Below are 6,000 nucleotides of genomic sequence, written 5' to 3'. Positions count from 1 at the left end.
CATTAAGTACAACACATGATCAAGTAACACTCAGCATTGTGTTGTCCTTCAACCATTATGCAGGTAGTTAGACCCCAAGGTGACAGGAGCCATGTTATTGAAGACCTCACATTCTGGATACAGCAGACCATTCCTCCTCTTCCCTCTAGCTGGAGATCAGGTTAGCAGCAACTGCACTGAGGAACTTGTCACAGGCCGCCCGGTCTGCATCAGGGAAGTGTTTGACAATGACCTCTAGGAGGCAGTCACACATCAGCTGGGGAGAAGAAGAGTATCAGTTCCATATAGTATAATGCAATCCATGAACATATTGTGCTGCACACAGAAATATTGAGAGATTCTGCTGGGCAGGAGAGTCTTATGCTGCAGTCACCTGGACTGAGGGGCCCATACTAGTGGCTGTGGGCCAGATTCAGACCTGGATGCTAAGCCACGATCGTTCGCTGCCAAAAGGGGCCGGGTATGCAATTTCCGCTATCGCACTGTGTGGTGTAAGGACACCCTCTGTCTTAGAGAGCGACTGCATCTCCAGGAAGTGAATGATTAATCGGTAAAATTGAGATACATCGGAGCTGCACGCAGTGCTTGAGGTAGACCCTACCCTGCTGCAAGCACTGCAATCCGTGCTGACTGAACTACAACCAGGTGATGTTTACAATGACACCTCAATGCCAGTTATGCATGCCCTTTAAATGCAGTTTTGATGCCCAGATATGCCTGCGTTCACAAGCACCTTCCCGTTACCACCCACAAACGACGCTGTCACTCAAGGTAGCGCTCAGTCTGTGCTACGAGTGCACAGTTGCCGATCGCAGTGACTGGCACGCACACTGCGATGCATACGCACAACGCAAACCATCGGCAGCTACGAGCCAATGCTTCTTAGCGTTGAGTCTGAATCAGGCCCTGTGTCTCCAAGCATTCTACAGCGATGTTACACCTATTGGGCAAGGTGTATTATATGGAAAATATGGTAAAAAACCCTGTTTCCAGGGTTTTACTGCATTTTCTGCATGCACTATTGTCTTGGCTGCCAGGCTCTGGTGCGGTGGGCAACACCAGCTTTTGCTGGAGTTACCCTATAGAAGCTTATGGGCTTCTACTGCATCGCGCTGCCATGAGGGATCCGATTGGAGCCCTGTGGCCGTCGCGTCACTCTGCACAGATGGACTTCTCAGTCATAAACCCGCAAGTCCAGGGTGCAGCGGAGATCGCAAAGGACAGGTCTTTTTGGAAGAGCTGTCTTTTGCTGTACTGATTGCGTATGTTAGTGCATATGTGATCAGTACAAATGCGGTGACAAATAGGGGAACCACTCCAACTGTCAGTGAGTCCTGGTCAGCAATGTTTGGCACCATTTGTAAGGTTATTTGCTGTGGCTCCCAATTTGAGAATAGCATCTACTTGTACATTGACCTGATGGCCAAAGCCCACTACAGGAGGTTGTTTGAAGTCTGTATATTGGGGCACAAGGTTGGCTGCAACATAAGGAACAGATGCACATTTATGCAAGTTCTGATGGCACCATAACTGCAAAATGTCAACAACAGCAGAGGTTGGTTACTCCCTTGTGATATATTTGGGCTCAGTAGGTTATGTTCAGCTCTGGCAACATTGGTTTGGTATTATAGGAAATCAAATTCCAGTTGTACATTAACAAGTGAACACCAAGCTCCACTGCATAAGTATATGAATCTGTAGCAGAGACCTGGTAATCACATCTATCAGGCTTCCTATACAGGCAACGTTCCTTTGCATATTACACAGGTCACATGCTCACCTTGATTGCATCTACAGTCAGTTTCAGCTTGTTTGTGTGCATGTCTCGGAGGCTGGACAGGTTCCCTGCTAGGTCTCCCAGGTTCTTCAGGGCTTCTACACAGGCACTAATGATCTTCCCTCCCTGGGTGTGTAGATACTTGGAGCCAGGACTCAGGTCATTGTCACCGAAATGGGACTTGGTCTCAGGGTGGTTCTGGAAGAGTGAGAAGATCAGTAGTTACATTGTAGAGGTTACATAAAGCCAGAATGTAAATCATTACAGCCCCTGATTTATGGGAAGAGACAGCCTAAGACTGAGGTGTGGGGAGCTGCAATTCCTATTCTTACATAGAGTAATGATACTGTTCTCCAAATGAGAATATAATATATCTGTCAGATTATAGTGTAATGAACAAATTTTTTGAACTTCAAAAATTTTTTTGCATATTCCCTTAATGAAAATTGTTGAGTTGACAAGTCTGACTGAACTACAAACGTGAACAAAAATCGTTCGTTTGACTCAGAAAGTGAACAATTTTTTCAAACGATTATCGTGTGTATGCAGTTTAAGACTAGTGATCAGATCAAGTGTTTCCAACTCCATCTTTGAGCACCCACAGCTTATGTTTTGATTTGTTTCATTATGCAGTTATTCCATTTTACTAGGTCAGTAACCATCCAACAAAACCCTGAAAACATGTCCTGTTGGTGGTTCTAAAGAATTGCTAAAGAATTGGCATTGAAATCCCTGGATTAGATTTACAACTGCAAGAGATTGCAGCTTTGAGAAATGCTACATTTAAAATTATATACATACACAAAGTGCACTGCTGATAGTCAGCATTAACCCTCCCATCCTTGGCAGAGCCCTAGAATACACCCCATCTTTGTTGCACTGAACCAGTCATGAGTGAGACACCATAATGACTAAGGAGCATATGCATCAAAGCTTGATGTAAGATAAAATTGTGAGATATACATCACCAATCAGCTTCTAACTTACATTTTGCAGGCTGTGTTTAAAAGCCGATTGGTTGGGGATATACATCTCACATCAAGCTTTGATACATATGCCCCTAATTCTGTTGTATGTCCCAGTATTCCAACACACACTATAGCAGTCTGCAGGTAAAACAACCTGCTGCAGGTGATGGATTTGTAAGAACACTGCAGGTGCACATGCCTAATATCCCCACTCCCACAAGACATGAGGACCAGTGGATGCTCCAGAGGTGATTCTGCAGCACAGTCCAAAATTCAAATAAGGAAACCACACAAACTAATTGGGCAACATATTTCAATCTACACAGACTTATAAATGTGGGAAGGGAATAATAGGACAAGACCTGAGTAATGGTCAGAAAAAAATAAAAGTAGAGAAGATGGATATTCTACAGTGATGAACAGTTATATGAAAAACAATGTTATTAAATAGTTCACAGAGATGGTCCCATGAGAATAAGTGGAGTATACAGAGACTTGTAGGACCCAGCATGTTCAAGGTAAAGAACATTTTATGTAATGCATTGTGTACAGCTGTTAGAGAACCAGAGTTCCTGATGTTATTACCACTCTTAGTCAGGGTACAGTAGAATAATGGGAAATAAAAATAGCACAATGCCAGCTGGAAAAAAAGGGATGGTACTTAAAATCCAGGAGGTAGAACCCTATAGATATCTCACCTGTCCATAGCCTCACACCCCAACTCCTCAGATTTAAGGGCAACCTTCTCAAACAAAGAGTCCATAGCAGTCTTCTCACTATCTGACAGAACCATCCTGTGACCTCTCTTCCTTGGTTCAGTGCCCACAGAGCTCAGCCTGCACTAATAACCAGGGCTCTAGGAGCACCTTTATATAGGCACACATGGGTCATTAGGGGACCATGTGACTGACACACCTGTGCTCATGCAGGATCTCCCTAATACCTGGCCAGTCTGGTAATCCTAGGACTGGAGCCTGAGACTAGTGATTACATCAGGGAATAACAACTCCAATCCTTAAGTGCCATCAGCAGGTCATGTTTTCAGGGTTTTTTTTTTAGAGATGAACAGGGGAGTTGATCTATTATACTCTGATAGTAATTATCCCGCATTTCCACATACAGAAATACTGAAAGCATGCCCTGCTGGTGGTGCCTGATGATGTCACACTTATAACTCTTTTACACCAGAGCTAAAACCCAGGTTATTGCAGGATTAACCCGGGCAGCTCCTTGGTGTAAAAGGGGAGAGGGTTGGATCGCTGGGTCGAGTGACCCGGCAATCCAACCCAGGTAAATTGCAGGGTTTAACACAGGAGTAACCCGTGAAACCCTGCTGTGTGTACGGCGCACTCCGGGTCTTGATGACCTGCAGTGCGCCGCAAGCTGGCCGATTGGTCCGGCTTCAGTGGCGCTTGGAGATGACGTCATCTCCAAGCGTCCACTTTCACACTGGAAAAGCTGGTTCTATGCAGACCCGACTGCGGTGTGAGCGGCGCCGACTCGGGAATATCCAGAGTCGGCACCGGCTAAATTCCGGGTCTGATCCGGATAGGAACCCTGTACCAACTCCAGGTCAGACCCAGAATTTTGGTGGAAAAGGGGTATTATTGTACCCGTGGCTGGTTTATTACATTATATTAAACATCTCTTGTGCTATGTGCTGATAAGTGTCACTTGTATTTATCAGCATGTGAGACTGAGTAATATAATAACACCCAGCATGTGCCACATTTATCTTGTGCATGAAAACAGTTTTTCCTCCTGCCTTTTTTTACTCTGTCCCTATTACTTTCTCTATATAGCAGAAGTTCCCAAACTCCATCCTCATGGCACCCTTAAGGTGCCCATCCACTAGACGATTAAGTTGAGCGATTGAACAATAACAATCATTCAATCGTTTGCAAATTGTTTGCAAAAATGTCTAAAACAACCAGCGATGCGCGTGCCCGGTGGTCGTTTAGACATCTATCATCGTGCAAACATGCTGGTCAACCTGCCGATAACGTCAGGTTGAGCATGTTTGCAGATGATTGATGAGCCTGCACTGAACGACTGCATGTCTGCTAGTGGATGGGCACCTTAAGAGTCCAGGTTTTAAGGATATACATGCTTGACCACAGGCGACTTAATTAGTACCTCAGTCAATTAGAATTAGCCACCTGTGCTTAACCATGGTTAACTCTAAAACCTGAACTGTTGGGGCGTCTTGATGACTACATTTGGGAATCTCTATTCTGTATAGCCCTGCTTTTGGTCACCATGTCCCATCCAACACGTACCAAGCAACTCCCTGTCTGGTTTAATGGCCGCTCTAATGGGGCACATTCACTAGCAGACTTTGAAATGACTGCACGATTACAACATTGTAATCCTGCAGTCATTTCACAGTCTGTGCTGTGCCTACACTGAACGTTCAGTCGTTCAGTGTAGGAACATCAATCATCCCCCATGTTGGGCAATCTGTCGTTATCGTCAGGTTGACGAGCATGTTCGGCTAGCGGGAGTGCGCATCGCTGGACGTTTACGACATTAATGTGCCAGATTCATGAGCGATTGAACGATAACGATATCGTTATCGTTCAATTGCTCATAGAAATCGGCAAGTGGATGTGCGCCTTAGGAATGAGAACGCATCCATGGCTCATCCTGGCTGCAGACGCCTGGCCTCTGCTAGTGGGGTTTCCAGATCACTCTCTCAGTGATACAACATGTCAACTTCCTCATGGCGCCCAGCCAGGAACAAAGCTTAGGTGCACAATACTGTGGCAGCAGTATGCAGGGCAGTAACTAGGTTAGTGTGACCAGTGCCATGGCACAGGTCACACAGGGCAGGGCAGGGGGCACTGTTTGGGCCTATCAATTTTCCTGTTTATTTTTTTTAACACTTTATTTATTAAAGCAATGCATATTAATAAACAGTATACAAAATAGTAAAAAAAATAAATAAATATTAGTACAAATTGTGTCTCTTCAGGAATACATTAAATAATTCAAATATCATAGACCAACATGTTGTATAACAAACTGTGTTTCTGACATTGTACCTTCAGAAAAAGGGAATGATCAGGTCATGTTTTCAGCATTTCTTTAATGATGAACAGGGGAGTTGATCTATTATACTTGGTCAGTAATTAATCCCAGTAATTATCCCACCTGCTTTCCATACTTGACGACAATCATAAATGTTGGTGCCCCCCCCACCCCCCAAAATTAAAATTTACCACTCCCCCAGCACCTATACCAGCCCCAGCTGCC

At 44.6% G+C, this 6,000-nt stretch overlaps 1 long non-coding RNA gene across 1 annotated transcript; it reads right to left on the bottom strand.

Annotated features, from left to right (window-relative positions):
- Nucleotides 1-3,576, bottom strand: LOC148532342 (uncharacterized). Its single transcript, XR_015877737.1, has 3 exons — nt 3,444-3,576; nt 1,781-1,975; nt 1-256 (listed from the first exon to the last, which is right to left on the bottom strand). It is a non-coding gene; the product is annotated as an uncharacterized LOC148532342 (long non-coding RNA).
- Nucleotides 3,577-6,000: the final 2,424 nt, after the last annotated feature.

This window comes from Taudactylus pleione, unplaced genomic scaffold, assembly GCF_031769625.1.
Source record: "Taudactylus pleione unplaced genomic scaffold, aTauple2 ptg000079l, whole genome shotgun sequence".
Taxonomy (NCBI): Eukaryota; Metazoa; Chordata; class Amphibia; order Anura; family Myobatrachidae; genus Taudactylus; species Taudactylus pleione.
Note: the sequence above shows the minus strand (reverse complement) of the source record. Positions and strands in the feature narration are given on the sequence as shown.